The 16,856-nt window shown below is 41.2% G+C and overlaps 1 protein-coding gene and 1 long non-coding RNA gene across 10 annotated transcripts in view; one reads left to right on the plus strand and one right to left on the minus strand.

Moving 5' to 3' along the window:
- The window catches only part of LRMDA (leucine rich melanocyte differentiation associated), a 1,048,113-nt gene that overhangs the window by 259,786 nt on the left and 771,471 nt on the right, over positions 1-16,856 (plus strand). The window lies entirely within an intron of this gene.
- On the minus strand, positions 248-16,735 carry LOC147575996 (uncharacterized). Of its 3 annotated transcripts, XR_015241650.1 has the most exons (5): positions 16,647-16,735; positions 6,755-6,884; positions 6,531-6,657; positions 6,113-6,166; positions 248-346 (listed from the first exon to the last, which is right to left on the minus strand). It is a non-coding gene; the product is annotated as an uncharacterized LOC147575996 (long non-coding RNA). The 3 variants fall into 3 exon arrangements; XR_015241651.1 differs by lacking the exons at positions 248-346; positions 6,113-6,166 and adding an exon at positions 5,882-6,065; XR_015241649.1 differs by lacking the exon at positions 248-346 and having other exon boundaries at positions 5,882-6,166.

A 16,856-nucleotide genomic window follows, 5' to 3' on the forward strand; every position in this document is an offset into this window, starting at 1 on the left:
AATTGAGCTTAAAGTCTCTAAAAAGTGACCTGGATGAACTCTCTCACGTTTACAGAGGAGGACATAGAGAGGTCCGGAGGGTAATTTCCCCAAGAATACAGCATTGGAGAGAGGAGCAAAATAGGGATGCAAACTCAAGTTTCCTGACTTGAAGTCAATGTAATTTCTTCATTCTGTCTTTCTCGCCTGGTAAACTTGGGAACTTTGAGTTTCTTCTGCATATTGCTGCTAAACCTGTGTTTAGCCCTGTTGTTAGTCTGACAGCTTTTAGTTTGTCCAAGTCTTCTGGATCTGCTTAGCTTCTTGGCTTCCCCTTTCCAGACTCCATAGTCACCATCATATTTTCCTGTGGGTGATGTTTGGTTATGAGGCTATAGGTTCACTTGAGTCTTTCTTTTTTTAAAGTTTTAAATTTATTTTTTTTGAGAGAGAGGTGAGTAGGAGAGGGGCAGAGAGAGAGGGGGACAGAGGATTCAAAGTGGGCTCTGCGCAGACAGGCTGACAGCAATGAGCCCTGATGTGGGGCTTGAAGTCATGAACTGTGAGATCATTCTTGATCTGAGCTGAAGTTGGATGCCCAACTGACTGAGCCACCAAGGTAACCCTCACTTGATTTTTATTTCAAGTACTAGAATTTGAATGCTTTTATCAAATTCCAGAAATAAGACACAGGGTGCGTAAGGTAGTATTGAGACAATGATGGGATGTTCAGTAGAGTCACTACAAGGAGGTCAGACCAAGAGGAACTCCACAAGATGAAATGTTTATTGATTTACATATATCCTGCTTACTTTGAGGATGTGAGGGAGATGGTGATTGGGTCTGGACAGTGGCCTGTTCTCTTTGGTTGTGACTCAGCAGAGTCAGAAGACAGAGTTTTGGTTGACATTTCTCCTGGTTTATTTTTATTTAATTTTTAACTACTGCTTTGGACATTGAAGCCAGATAGGTAGACTCAAAATTTTTAGATGGAAACAGAAAACCCTACAATACTAGCTATTGTTAACAGATAAGCGATCATACTTTTCAAATGATTTTCACTGCAGACCCAGGTTGGACCTTCCAACCTGGAGAGAATTAGTTGCTTTTGTATGGCCCAGATTATGGATATAAGCATTATCAGCCTGAGGTTTTGGCCTTGGACTATTATTTTTAATGTTTGTTTATTTTGAGAAAGTGCATGTGCATGTTAAGGGGGGAGTGGCAGAGAGAAAGGGAGGGAGAGAATCCCAAGCAGGCTTACAAACCGTGAGATCATGACCTGAGCCAAAATCAAGAGTTGGACGCTTAACCAACTGAGCCACCCAGGCACCCCAGCCTCCCCAGCCTCCCCAGCCTTGGATTCGTAAACGGCAAATGTCTTTGGGAGATGAGGGAGAGGGTGGTGTGACTATATCAGAGAGATGCTTTCTTGCCCATACAGAGGACTCTTATCTGCTTTATGACTTTTGTGTAACCCTCATAGTTCATTCAAAATTAACAAAAGCTCAAGAAAAAGCTAATCTTCATTAAGTATCAGTTATATGGTTTTATGCCAGGTACATGTGAGTACCTCCTCTGACCCTTTCTCTCTTTCTGTATAGTGTGTGTGTGTGTGTGTGTGTGTGTGTGTGTGTGTGTGTGTCCCCATATATCTGCATAGGTGTATGTATTTGTCACTTGCTTTTAGAACAGCCTTACAAAATAGGTATTGTGTGGCTAACATCTGAGATATGAATTATTTTCCTCCTCACCATCACCCTCTGGAACAGATACTTTTATTATCCTCATTTTGAAAATAAGAAAACTGAGGTGTAGAGTCTAATATAGCCAGATAGCTAGGATGAAGTCATGGTCATGAAGTCAAGGTCAAATCCAGACAGCTTGGTTTCAGCACTGGTGTTTGAACCACCCTTCTGGCTATCTTCATCACCTTTCCCCACTCTATTCTTGAGGAGAGGAGTTACAGCGCAGTGGAATAGAAACCAGACAAAGAATCAGAAGATCTGATCAGGCACTGGCTCTGATTCCTCTTGCCTGTGCTGTTTTAGGCAACCCCCTCAGCCTTTCTCAGCTTCTTTTCCCATCGGTATAATAAGAACACTCACCCGTAACTCAGAGCAGTTTTTAGAGAAAGGAACTTGTGCCCAGAGTATTTCATAAGAGCCACTGGCATGCTGGAAGAGAGTGTTAGAATTTTGTTCCTAATTTTTATAACCTAAAAATGAGAAATACATAAGCTGGGTCAATGTTTAATTCTTAGACTGAACTGGAGCTCTCACTTGGTGCAGGTGTCTCCCACTTGTGCACCCGCCATACACAGTGAATGGCTGTTACAGAGACCACCTGGGTATTCTCTTTGAAGAGAAGTTCTTAGTGATATCTTCCCCTCTTTTTTTTGTCTTAAGCATTTTGAAAATTTTATTAGACTCTGAATCTTTGAATAACAGAACCTTTACATTATACTTGATGATAAGTTGGGGATTGAGTACAAAAATCTTTTGTTCCAACAGAGATTCCTTGACTATATCATGAGAAAGAACTTGAAAGTGTTTTTTTGTTTTGTTTAATTATAAATATGAGTTTTCCATTTTTCTCTCAGGAAAACTAAAGCTTTCTTAATTTTTTTCGTTCCTAATGCCTGGCAAAAATATAAATCCTAACAGATATGTCTGGCAAAAAATGCAGTTAAGAAATGCTTAATGAAAGAAACTCATGCTATGGAGAGGACATTTGAAAACATTTTTGGACTGATTTCCATCATCCTGTGAGCTCTTTGCTGTAAACTGTGTCTAGGTGTATTATCTATAAAATTGCTTATCTCTGCACATGAAAAAAATGGAAAATGAATTTTCTAACTATGTAAGTCTTCCCAAGAAGAAGAATTTTAGTGGGTTTTGAATTCATTGGTGAAAAATAGAAAATTGCTACACATTTTGGGTAATTGACATCAAGGAATGCGGAAATTTACCCGCTGAATTTAAACAACAATCTGAGTGTGACTGGTTCATGAGATTGAAAAAGATTTTCATGATTTAATGAGCTCAGTGATCAGTTTCTTTCATATGTACTGTTGTACTGAATAATGGTCCTGTCTAAGAATCATATTCTAATCCCTGGAACCTATGAATGTTACCTTCCATGGAAAAAGAATCTTTGCAAATGTAATTAAATAAAGGATTTTGAGATGAGATTATCCTGGGTTATTTTAGGAGGTCCTAAATATAACCCCAAATATAATTGAGATTATATTGTATAAGGTATTTAATACCTTATAATATTTATAACAGAGGCAGAGGAAGACCAGACATAGACATAAGAGGAAAAAGCAATGGTGCCCAGAGAGGCCGAGATGGGAGTGGTATGGTCAAAAGCCAAGGGATTCCACCAAACTTCAGAGGCTTGAAGAGGTAAGGAACAGATTCTCTCCTGAAGCCTCTGAGGGGAGTGTGGTCCCACTTACATCTTGATGTTGGCCCACTGGTACTTCTGGGTAACTAGAACTGTGAGGAAATAAATTTTTGCATGTTTTTTTTTTTAATGCCACCAAGTTTGTGTTAATTTGTTACAGTAGCCACAAGATACCATACAGATACTTTAAAATTAAATTAAAAACTAAACTTTTAAATTGGCCTCTTACAAAGTGCTAAGCCCTCATTTAAAAAAATAGGTATAAATATATAACATCTCAGTAATGAAAAGATTAATTATGTAAAATACAGTATCTGTTTTTTGGTAAACTCAAAGAAGATTTGACATCATTAATGAATAAAATTGCATTTAAAATACTCTTATTTTTTCCTATCCTTAAAATGCCTATTTAATATGCTTTATGAATACATTGGTAAGATATAGTGTGCATAATTTATAAATAAATCAACATATGTTGGGGTGCATGTTAAAAAAATTTTGGACAACTTGCTCTAAGGGATTATTGTCATGATTAAACAAGATAAATGTGAAAACTCTTGGAACATGGTAGGCATCCAGTAACTATTTAGTGGATGGATGGATGGATGGATGGATGATGAAGTAATGGAGGATCCCTAAGCAGTAGACCCAGGAAAGCATCCCTGATGATGTGGCTTAGCTCTGGGCCCAGGTGTGCTTGATTCCAAAGTAGGTGATCTTCCTACTTTGCCATCTTGTGAAGTATGCTTGTTGTAGCATCTGTTTTACAATTTCATGAAAGGACAAGCAACACTTTGTGGTGAACATGTAGGGTTGACTCATCTATCTCAGCGCTGGGATGGGATGAGGAGGAATGGGAAGTGTAATTCCACGGATTACTTGAGAAGGCAGGAGGAGATTCCTGCCCTGAGTGTGACTTTGTTGACTGGTAGTGGGTGGTGGTAGTGGGTGGTCAGCGGTTTTGGGGTTCGTTATGGTGGGATGGACTCAGCCTTCCTGCAGCTCACCCAACAAGGCAGGAAGCTTTAGGATTTTGTCTGAATGTGAGAGGCTTTGAGGATCTGCCAACAATAGAAGGTTATTGAACACCAGCCCCTCTTTCCTGTAAGCAGTGTTGGAAGAGAAATAAAATTCATACACTCACTGAGTTTTAGACCACCAAAGTGCCAACGCCTATGATGGTTGGGAACAAGTTGATGTCTGGATAAATAAAATGTTGACAGCATTCAGATGTGGTTTTAGTTAATCGCTTTGCTCTTGTTTCTGACCAAAGACACAAAAACAACGTCACTCCAAGTGTTAGCAATATCCTAACTGGATTTGGAAGTTATCTGTCTTCCAGGTCATGTTTTGATAGAGCTAATAATGAAAATAGCCAGTGAGCTGGTGGGTGCTGAAGGCAGATAATAAGAATTTCAGAACTGTTATAATCCCTAGACAAACTGGATTGCACCTGTGAAAAGGGGGAACAGACTCAATGAGCTGAATCATGAGCCTAATTGGCTCAGTCTTTACAACACAAAACTAAAGGCTAGTCTTTAAAAATGTACTTCTTATGCACTGGTGGTGATGGAGTAGTAGGATAGTTTCTTTGCTGTTCTTTGGGTCACTGACATTGACCCCTATTGTTCTTGACCCCACTGCTCCAGTAGCCTCCTAGAGGGGAATTGCAACAGTAACTTTTACTTACCTCTAATCTGGTTTCCATATTGCCCCAGGTCATGGCACTCTCCAACTGGGCATCTTCTAGTGGCTCCTCTTAGGTTCAGAACTCTTACTGTTTGCAAGAGTTTCTTGTGACTCCTAACCTCAGCCAGATCACATATCATATGCAACTCTTTTTTCTGTGGAAGATTCTGTTTTGTGTTGGGGTCCTTGCCCAGGCCCTTGCTACTCCTTTGATCTACCCTGTTCATTTTCATCTAGCTGATGCCTTTGCATCCTTCAAGTCTCTTGTCAAATAAGGAAGCCCCTCCTTGAACCATGTTGACTGGTTTGGCTTCCCTTGGTGTATATTGCTCCCCTAGCATCCTGGATGTCCACAGAAATTTCTTCCACTTGTATTTGTGTATTCAGTGTCTGTGGGCCCTGTAAGACTTCTTGTCCCTGAGAAGTCACTGCACAGTACCAGGCACAAATAATGGGTGCTCAGTCCATCTGCCAGATTAATGACTGAAGCTTTTCAAGAGAGAAGGAGAGAAGGTAATGTGTTTTGTATTGTCACAACCAGCAGATTACCTGGCACCCAATAAATGTTGGTTGAACTGAGTTCAATGGAGAGGCCATAGACCAGGTTTGCTTTAGGGGCTGTGACCTGGTTGCAGAGTATCAAGCCTCATCCCCTTTACCCCATTCCAGTGAGGTCCGCGTCTGAATTCCTTTAGAGGTCAACTGAGGATGGGTGATGGTGGTAGTAATGGGGTAGATTATATATCAATTGGTATTTTGAAAAATAAAAAAGACAAATATACAGACTCATTAATAACAAATATTTGCAGACATAATGAACTTAGAACATTTTATTGCTATGTTTTTGAAATATGAGAGAGAAACCAAAACATAAGAAGAGACTGTTATCATGGCAACCTTTGCATTCTGTTTGCAACCTTAGCCTTCTTGAAAGATTCCCCTATGAGTTGTGGTTATAGTTTTCAAGTGTATGTCTCGTTTTTGACCTGGGAGTGAGAAGAATAATTTTTAGGCAATGAAAATAAATACTCACCTGACTAGTAAGTACAGAAATGGGTCTCAGGGCTTTGGATATCAGCTCCACCATCTGAAATGTAAATATCTCCTGAAATTCCCATTTAAGAGCAGATTTCACCTGCAAGTAGACTGTTATATCTTCCTGAAAAATATATACACCCTAGTGAGGGAATAAACACATCATTACACTTTCATGACAGATAAGCTCAGCTCTGTTCGGGTGTAAACTCATTTTTCTTGGGTTGACCTTTAAATAGTATTGTGCTATTGTATGGGATTTAAATCAATAATTTTGTCAAAGCAAAATATACTGCAGGTTTTTTTTCTTTATCATTTAAACAGTTCTGTAAACTCTCAAGGAGTAATGGATTTCAACATGTTGTCCCCAGGAAGGGAAGGGGGGCGGTTACAGGAAGCCACATATAAGAACTCACTTAGTGGCAATGAGGCAGAAGCTTGGGATGGCTGCAGATCTGAGACAGTTCAGTTTTTCTTTCAGGCAGCTCAGGTGGGGGTGCTGGTGTGGGCTGTAATTAGTGGTGTAATACCTTTTCTGCATTCCTGTTATAGAGCAACAAAGTGTCCCAGGTGTGAGGAGGTTAAAATGAGAAGTACCCAGTAGTTATGAAGCAGCAATAATGAGTTTCCTTCTACTTACCATGGATTTGTGTGATATACAGCTTGCAATTAAGCATGGCTTGGTGATTCAGTGATTAATGTATATACAGCTCCTAAAGGAGGGAAGCCGCCCTCCCGTCACATCCTTCATGATGTTTACAGCTGGGTACCTATTAACAGGAAGATGGAAAGGGCCATTTACAATTCAGTAACCTTTATGACAGTGAACTCTTTAATCAGCATTTTATTTCCTTTGTAACACTTTAGTCATCTACAAATGTCAGAATAAAATAGGGCCATGAAATATTTAGGATCGGCATGTGGAAATTGACTTCCCTTGATTTAAGCTGCTGTGTCTTTTCATTTTGTTGTTTTGGGAGCTTTTACTTTTATTGAAAGACAATTTATAACTAAATGCTCCCAACAGTGACTGGCATTAGGGTAGGAGGAATTTCAGAGAGCCAAGTTCTGGTTCTATAAAATGTGTTGATGCTTGCTATATTGGGTAATAAGTTATTCAAATAAAAACATTAGCGAAGGGTTTGCATTTCAGAGCAGTGTTTAGTAGAGGTACAGCAGACTCTGTAGAGTTTATGACAAAATACCCCGACATATTTTAGAAAGGTAATTAAGTATGAAGTACATCCATAATAATTTAAGTCAGTTATAGTGTGTACCTGAAATATGCATTATTGTCTCACATTATTTTCTTAGTGGGATTCTGGGACTTTTTCAGCTCAACAATAACCACCTTTCAGCTTCCTTGTATTGTTGCAAATGTATGTAATATGTATTAGCAGAATTGCCATGTTTATGTTTAAAAACCTTTAGACAATAATATTGTATGAAATGATTACATTATTTACTTGTCTTTTGTTAAGTTAACTCATTTTAAACCATTGAACCCAAACATATTTCAAATTACATGTTTAAAAAAATTAATCTTGGACCATGGCATGCTTTAAGAATTTGGTATCATGCAGTATTGCCCTCCCCCTATCCCCAGAGGTTCGTGGTCACCATTTGTTGACCATGGGATGAGCGTCAATTCAGGGAGATAGTGATAGTTTTTTTCAGGAGAGAATCTTTGTCTCATGTAGGTCGTCTAGGACTGCATTTCACACTTTCCTACAAGATATTGGGAGGGTGTTAACTTTTCTGCTGTATGGACACCAAGTAATCAGGACCAGCATGGTGTGGTGGAAAGACCAGCAGCCTGAGTGCTGGTTCTCGGCCCTGACAGGAACTTCCTTCCATGAACAGGTTCCTTATCTTTAACTCAGAAAGCTAAGGAACTGTAAACTAAACTGGTTGATTGGACTTGGTGTGTTTTCAAGGGAGCAGTGAAGAAGAAAGGGAGGTGAATACATGGAGAATAAATTAGGACCTGAAATTCAAACTGCCACAAGTAAAGTGTTTCTGTACCTAGACTACATAGATATGCAGCCTAAAGAGAATGTCTTTACCTAGATGACAGAAGGAGAGTTGCTGTGAAAAGTCCAGTCATCTCATGAATTTGTTGCTGCTGAGTTAAGCTGTCTATTGAAGGACTTAACACAGAACAAGACCCCCAGTGTTATTTTCTTGTTTCCTTGTTTTCATGAAAGGTCAGGGTCTCCAGCTGTATTCTGATAACAAAGTCCCAATCTACAAAGTATCAGCAAGTTGTCTGAGTTGGAATGTTTATGGAAAGTTAGGGTATTAATCTCCAACTTGAGAGTTGCCCCCACTTAGTCCAGAGAGTAAGAAACAGAAAGGAGGGAGATCCAAGGACCAGAAATTGTATGCTGGCCAAGGAAAGGGGTTCAGGGATTGGGATAGTTAGAGGACAGCTTTTTCTTGATTTTTTTCATTTCACCTCCTTGTCTGATTTCCAGCTGTTGTCAACAGCTCGCTTTTGAAATGGTTCTTTGGGACATTCAATGGATGGTAGCAAGTAAAATCTTACAAGGGGCTTCAAACTTTGAAGACTGAAGTTTTTTTATTGAAAGGGAGTGGCTGAATGACTCCACCAATGAGGCTGAAAGTATGCATGTGTGATGCTAAAGTAATGGCTGGAAGAGCAGGTTGCACCATGTGAGGGGATAGCTGGAAAAGGCACATGGGCAAGTTGGCCCAGGAGGGCAACGTTTCAAAAAGACTTTGGTTCCATCTTTGCCCGCCAGCTCACTAGAGGTCCCCACAGGGGTATCTTGGATGACAGGAAGCAGTGGGAGCCTAAAAAATCTTGGTGGCTATAGGTTTTGTTCCCAGATTTCCAATTTTTAATTCATTTAACTTCTTGACTTTTGAGTTTTTAAAAATGATTATTTATTTTGAGAGAGAGAGGGGGGCGGAGAGAGAATCCCAAGCAGGAATCCCCAAGCTGATAGTGTGGAGCCTGATGCAGAGCTCGATCCCACTCTGAGATCTGAGCCGAAACTAAGAGTTGGACGTGTAACTGAGCCACCCAGGTGCCCCTAAAATTGTTTTAAAATTTAAAAAGTGTTATCAAACATAATCATGAAAAATTTGAAAAAAAAATGGAAGAGTAAAAACAATGGTCTACTTCTGCCCCATCAGCCCAACTGTTATTATGTGTGCTATATTGTCTACTTCCAGAGGCATAAAATAGCATAGTTGAAATGAGAGTGAAGTGTCAGTTTTATGTTTGGCTTTTTTCATGTTACATTAAATAATATGCATTTTGCCATGTTGCTTTGTGGTCTTAAATTTTTTTTTTAATGTTTATTTTTGAGACAAAGATGTGAGCAGGGGAGGGGCAGAGAGGAAAAGAGACACAGAATTTGAAGCAGGCTCTAGGTTCAAAGCTGTCAGCACAGAGCCTGAGGTGGCGCTTGAACTCACAAACCGTGAGATCATGACCTGAACCAAAGTGGGATGCTTAACCAACTGAGGACCCAGGCACCTTGCTTTGTTGTCTTATGATCATCATTTTTGATGACTGTATATTATTTCATCAAATAAACATTCCATAACTTAAAAAATAATTTTAAACATTGTTAAATCTTACTATGGGCTGATTAGTTTGTCCTCATATATTTTTTTTTTGCCATAATAACAGTATAATGTATGTCTTTGTGCATATGAATTTTTGGTAATTTTGTTTATTTTCTTAGGAATAGAGTCCTTATTGGGTTGAAGTGATTGTACTTTATTGCATCACCTACCTACTTTTAGCCCCAAATCTCTTAAAAACCTTAGATAAATTTTGTCCAAGTTCTTTGCTATGTATATGCTTTAGATTAAAATTATTTTTATAAGAAGCTTGTGTTTCTGTAGAGAATTTTGGATATTTTGAAAAGGATCTAAAGTCATGTAGATAACACCATATTCAAAATTCTGCTGTAGTAGATGGCAGAAAATTAGGAAAAGTCAGACTGGGATAAGGACTGACATCTGTTGGGCATCCAGAATATGTTGGGCACTATCAAGCATGCTGATCTCATTGAATCTCAAAGCAATCCTGTGGGTTGAATATTAGTAGCAGTAGCTCCCCCCCCCCCCCCCAGATGAGGAAACTGAAACTCAGCAAGGTCCAGTGATCTGCCTGAGGTCTTCCAACTTGTGCAGAGTTAGAATTTGAACTCAAGTCCACCTGACCAAAGCTGGTGCTTGCTCCACTCTGCCATGTAGTCTTTGTCTTAAAGAAGGGTGGGTAGGTGAAGCATTAGTGGCACCACACTGTCCTCTAAGATGAACATAAAATGGTGGTCCTTTTCCCTTTGTAATCTCAGAAATTTATTTTAGCCATTGGGACCTACATTTTTGTAACGATTCCTATACCCTTTGGCAGAGCCATGTTTGTGCCCTTCTCTCAAGTGACAAAACATGATTTTGTTTTAATGCCCAGAGGTGTATTGGCTAAATGGAGCTGGCAGCATATTCAGGGGTTAAGATGGAGTGTGTATGTGTGTGTCGGTGGTGGGGGTGGGGGGTGGGGGCGGTGGTGTGGTTCTGGGGAAGCCGGAGCCCAAACCCTTTTTGCCCTATCAGATTTTACTGTGCTCCCTCTGTGCTTTCCTGAAGACAGTGAAGGAATGGGGATGTGTCAGGGAGAAGACATGGCCTTGCTTAGAAAAGCCATTTTGGGAACTGTAGGTGTAGAGCCCACCCAGACAGAGGGATGGTCTGAAAGAACTGTTCAGGTCTCTCAGAGAAAGCCTTCCAGCTACCCAGTCAGGAAGAGTAGGAAAACAGGAATGCTCAAAGAGACAAGTTCAAAGTCATAATACCTATGGATACCTGGCAGATTTGGTGGCAGGGTTCTGGCCGCCCTGCACTGCGGAGCCAGTGAGTGATGGACAGGAGAGGAGGTGACCAAGCCAGCAGGCTGGGAAGCAGGAATGGCTGTGTGATTCAGTCTTCCTCTTGCCTTGGCCCTGGACAGCAGTCGCCTCTCCTTTGATGCTGTGAGGAAGCTGGGATTATTACATGGGGTGGATGGTTTTCTACCTCTTGGTTCGCTTTTAAGTAAGGCAGGAGGGCAAATGGGGTGGTGAGAAGTTGGGAGGGTGTTGGCCACTGGTGTTTGTAGCCTGGAGCCTCTAGGACCCTGCCTCTTTGCTGCTGGTACTACGTTTCAAATGAAGCCTAGAATTTCTTCCTGTTAGGGGTGGGGACAAGGAATCGGTGTTGGGTGTTTTTTCACCCCCTGATGATTAGGACATGTTAACCCACATTCACTCTTGCTGCTTTCCCCCCTCTCGGTCAGGATTATTTAAATGTTTATCCTTCCTTCCTTCTTGACCTTTCTTGTTCAGTCCTAGTTCCCGGGTCCTGCTTGTTTTGTGTTTCATGAGCTTAGCAAACCGTGGCCTCCAATTCCCTAGTTCTAGTGTTTTCACTTAAGATGAGAAGTGATGAGCCAAAGGTTTCAGGCTCAATCCTTGAGCAAAGGGCCGCTCTGACAGGGATTATTATTTATTTGTCATCTTGGATGTAATAAGCTGTAGGTACAGCTTCGAGAGCCCTTGATTTATTGCGCTGTCTACTGCCACTAGCGGGGCGTCTGCTCCACCGTGCAGGATGAATACCACACTGTCAGCTTCGTCGATCTGTCTCCACCACTGCTCTCTCTCTCATAACACATTCCCATTTCATGCCAGAATACATAAACAATCTTTCATTATTTTGATGCCTTTTTCATATTTGTTCTTTACAGAACATAAAGTTTGAATTTATGGGTTTCCTTTACATTATTTCAACACACTCCACCATTTTCCGGGTTTGTGGTTTAACTCTCAGAAATTGGCTGCCAGGTGATTTAGTTATTTTGGCTTTCTAGTTTTATAGTTATTTAATATCGCAATGCCAGATACTGAGAAAATGGAGTGCATGGAGGGTGAGGGATTTGCAGTGTAGGCTCTTATCATCAAGGCAGCATGATCAGAGGGATGAGGTGCGGGGGTTAACAACAAGGTATGGGAGACGGGAGATCGTTTGCTTATTTTTAAAAAATCCCATCTCAAAAATAGTATTTAGATCGTGGCCAGCCCAGGTTCCTTGATGGAGCTTGAAAGGAAGAAGGAACATCCCACCACTGCTGGGGACTGCCAAGGTTTTCTAACTTGCGGGTTAAAACGCCTCACCCCCAGCTTTTCACATGGCAGCTTCAGTTCTCTTGATTTTTACCTATGTTCTCTTCTCTGCTGCTTGCATTAATCCTTGCTCTCCCTTGGTTTTTGCTTCTGCGTTTTCGAGACTCAGCCATATTGCCTAATTTTAAACAATTTTCCCGTTATGATGTTTTGTTTCCCAACTGATAAAAGAGCTTGTGTTTGAAGGCATTTGTTTAGGACTAGGAAGTTGCGGCCTCTTCTCCCCCCCCCCCCCCCCCCACAATAGGAGGATAGGCTTGGGAAATGGAGGGTATACCTGCTGATTTATTCACTTACTTGTACTGACCTATTTTCATGAGCCCCACCCCCCACCTCATTTTAGTCTTACCAAATTTCATCATCTTAATTTTAACCAAACGGAACAATTATATATATATTCTCTAGCTTGGGTAGCTTCATATTTTTTATTTAAAATAAATTCCCTCCCTCCCCCCCTGCCACCCCAGTTATTTTCCCTGAAATTAAATTGTCAGAGAGACAACAGAAGAAATTCATAGAATAGATGGCATTGTAATGCCCATACTGGTGATAAGGACTTGACATATGTGCATGAGAATGATGTGTGTGTGTGTGTGTGTGTGTGTGTGTGTGTGTGTGTGTGTGTGTTGAGGTGTGTTGTCTGTTGACAGGATATGGGCCAGTCTATGGAGGAGCCTGGTGAATTTCACTTCATTTGGTAGTTCCTGGCACATACGAGCCACTGATAGGTGAGATCATATTCTGGTCAAGGTGAATTAATTGTGTGGAAGTCATGGCATTTGGGAAGTTGACGTCCTTTTCAGTGACAGTGCTAGTTCGCATACCGTGGCTGAAATTCTGGCCCCTTTAGGGGAAGGTCTCTTGCTTACGTGCTCATTTACGTGTCCTTGTGCTTGCCCCTGTGAGAGCAAGGGGCTCAAGGTGAGAGATGCTCTGCTGTTGGAAAGTTGTTTTGAACCCTGTCTCCTCCCTAAAAGACATTAATGAATGTGGATTTGAATGCCATAAATGCAAGATAATTTTGTCACTCCTCGCTTCCCTTGGCCGCCTTCATTAGAGAAGTGGGGACTTTGCTTAGCTCACATCACATTGTACAGGCCTGTTGTGGCTGGAAGGAAACCCTAGTTAATTAATATGAGAAATTTGTTTTGTGTCCCTGGTTAAAAAGACGGTGCAGGTTGATGTTGTCAGCAGAAGCCGCTTGTCACTTTGACCTGTTCTGTTAAGTGTTTGATGTGTTTTCTCAGAGTAATCTGTGAATAACATTATAGCCCAGCCAGAAGAGAAACCGAGGGAGCAATAGCAGAATTAATATCTGGGAGCGTTGATAATTATATATCAGAATCTAATTTTTAGCACAGAAAATGTGTTAATGACAGAGAGGAAAACAAAAACCACTAGCTTCTCCCAGCAGGCCCCAAAGTGTCATTTATTATTTCTCAGCTGGATATCTATCAAGTTTATGGGTTAATTTTTCTGTAGACTGTTATTTATGGGTTTTTGTTTGTTTTCAGCCATCATTACTAACAATACGGTTAATAGCAATCATTTGTTATCCAGCACTAGGCGTGATGCCTCAGATGAGAGCACTGAACTGAGAATACTCATTTGGTAGCTGAATAAGGCCCTGACAGGGCCCATTTATAACAAGCTCATTCTATAATGTCCATCCTATTAATAAAATTTTGTTGCTGTCTAATTAGAGATGTCTGATGTGTATAGTAGCAACGCAGAGGAGACTTTGTGCCGCTGCCTTTTCTTCTCCCCTTCCCCTGGCCTCTTGTGTCACAGCCAAAGCCCATCTGGGCATGTGGGTTTGAGAAAACAAAAGGAATGAGGAACTAGCTGTGGGTGAAGGTTCTGGATTAGATGTGTGACAGTAGTGTTGAGTTGAGACTGGAAACCAGGGAGGCCTTGCTGGCTTTCCAGTCCTCTTTTCTCTGCATTCTGTGCTTGTACAGCCCTGGTGAATAATTTGCCATTTGCTTCCCAAATCCTTCTTGGTATGAGGTGTGGTGGCCACAGGATGCTGCTACTCATTTCCTAACACACGCCAAAACTTAATCATCCAAGCGAGTACTTAGCTCTTCAGCGTCTGTGCCTTGAAAGGCAACACATTTATTCCCGAATCACTAGTGGCCTTCTGGAAACTTCTCTTGGTTTGTTTGCACAAGTTGTTTGTTGCATTCAATACAAAACCAAATAATCTCCCTGAATAAGAATTGGAGGTGCTGGGGCGACCGGGTGGCGCAGTCGGTTAAGCGTCCGACTTCAGCCAGGTCACGATCTCGCGGTCCGTGAGTTCGAGCCCCGCGTCGGGCTCTGGGCTGGTGGCTCGGAGCCTGGAGCCTGTTTCCGATTCTGTGTCTCCCTCTCTCTCTGCCCCTCCCCCATTCATGCTCTGTCTCTGTCTGTCCCATAAATAAATAAAAACGTTGAAAAAAAAATTTAAAAAAGAATTGGGGGTGCTGTACTACAACACCCCTCTCAATATTTTGTGGTCATGCTTTGGATAGAGAAACAGGTTAAGTCATTTTTATCCCAGAGGATCTTTCAGGTTTTCTTTAATTACAAAGAAGCTTTGGGGCTAGGTAACTGGATGTGCCCATCTCTTGGACAAAGAGTTGGAATTCTAACAGCCATTTTTGAATCCTGATGGTCCTTACTTGGCAGTGGGGAATGATTATGATTTGGGGAAAGTTGTTGAATGGCTGGGTTTCTGCTTTCTACATTCCAAAAAGCAGGACCAATCCCTGGAGAGTGGTTTGGTGATGAGGATAACGTATATGAAAATGCCTTGTAGGTAGTAAGACCTTCAAAACGCTAGTTGCAATTACCAGTAATTACAGAAAAACCTACCCCACTGAGCTCCTTTATTTTAAAGTCATTTTAAGCACCGTTGTATAAATAGTTTTACTAATTTAATTGCTCATATTTCAAGTGAAATTCTGCCTTCCACTCTAAGAGTAAAATTTAAAGAAATGTGTAACATTGAAAAGTTTTTCTCATTCCGATTATGGCTTATTGTGAAGTTTGCCCTCTTTCTGGGGGGAAAAAAGAGGAGTTGAGAATTCAGGGGAAAGTATTCTAATAATTCGGCAGGTGCTCAGAATTCTACATCTTTGAATTAAGAGCACACAATTGGGCAAGTACACTGAAGAATGTTTTAAAATAGTTTTGTTGCTAGGTAACTATTTTCCTCTTCAGTAAGCACCCCCCCCCCTTCGAAATGTTTTGCAAATGATCTTTTGAATAAGAACAATCATCTAATATATTTTTCTCCCAGCCTATCTCTTTGATTTTGAAGGTAAAACTAAAAAAACGCTGCAAAATTTCCCTCCCTAAGCTGGCGATGAAAGTGCGGTGTAGGGTTGGGCTTACACAGGCCTGGGTAGTCTGCTGGGTTTTTATTCTCCTAAACTGCACTTGACTACAGCTTATCAACCCTTAATTAGTGCTACATTTTCTCCCTGTGATTTCTATTGATGTGTGGTACTGGAAGCTGGATTGAGCCTCCACCTGACTGGTGTGCAAATTGTTCTAGAAAATTCAGCAAACATCTCTCTCCATTACCCACCAACCCCTGCCACCCTATTTCTTTCCGCCCCCACTCCCCCTGCATTTCTCTTTCCTTGTGTCTTTCTCTCTTCCATTCTCTTCAATAGAGAAGGTGAAAAGCAGGACGATAGGAATCAGGTTGAGTATTAGTGTTTTTGCTGGCCTGTGCAATAGAAAACGACAAGCGTCTGACTGGGTCCTCTGTCAGCAGATCGGGAAGCAGGGAGGCTGCGGCAGGCGGGGGCTCCCCCGCGGCCTCGGGATGGCTGCAACACGACTGTGAGAGCTGGGATGAAGTCAGCACTGACAAAGTGAGGGGATTGATGGATGGACAAAGCAGGGAACTGGATGTGAGAATGGATGAGGGCAGAGGGGGAATTTAACACAGACAAACAGAATGAAAGACAGAGAGGAATTGCCTGCTAAAGTATGCCCGCCCTTAGATCCCACAGCAATTTACTCACTGCTAACTGAACACCCAAGGATTGTTTGCATCTTTGCAGATTTTCCTAGCCGCCAGGGCAGAGGGAAACTAGCAGATTCCAGCTAGTGTGTGCCAGGCTTTCTCTTTCAACCTCCCTCTACCCTCCTCCCCGCCCCCCCCCCACTACATTCACTCTCATTTAATTCAAACTGAGCGGCTGATTATTTCCAATAAGTTCACACAGTGTTGCTGCAGAATAAATTTTCTTCCCTTGCCATTATTTTAATGTTTCCACTAAATTTGCTTTAATCAGTTATTGTTGCCTTAGTGTAGTAAATAATAATATTTACCTGCTCCTTTTGAAAATGATGTTTCTGGAAGGAGATCTATTGTTGCTTTATGAAGGAGTGTGATAGCCATGATAACACATGCCTCCTTTGTGCAGGAAAAACTTAAATGTCTTTCTACCTTTGTCCAGTCCTTATATGTTAATGAGTGACTCAATGTTTAATGCTTGTAACATTTTACTTTAAAGTAGAAAGTATGCTCTAACTCAAACT

This window comes from Puma concolor, chromosome D2 (assembly GCF_028749965.1).
Source record: "Puma concolor isolate L17-30 chromosome D2, mPumCon1.1.hap2, whole genome shotgun sequence".
Taxonomy (NCBI): domain Eukaryota; kingdom Metazoa; phylum Chordata; class Mammalia; order Carnivora; family Felidae; genus Puma; species Puma concolor.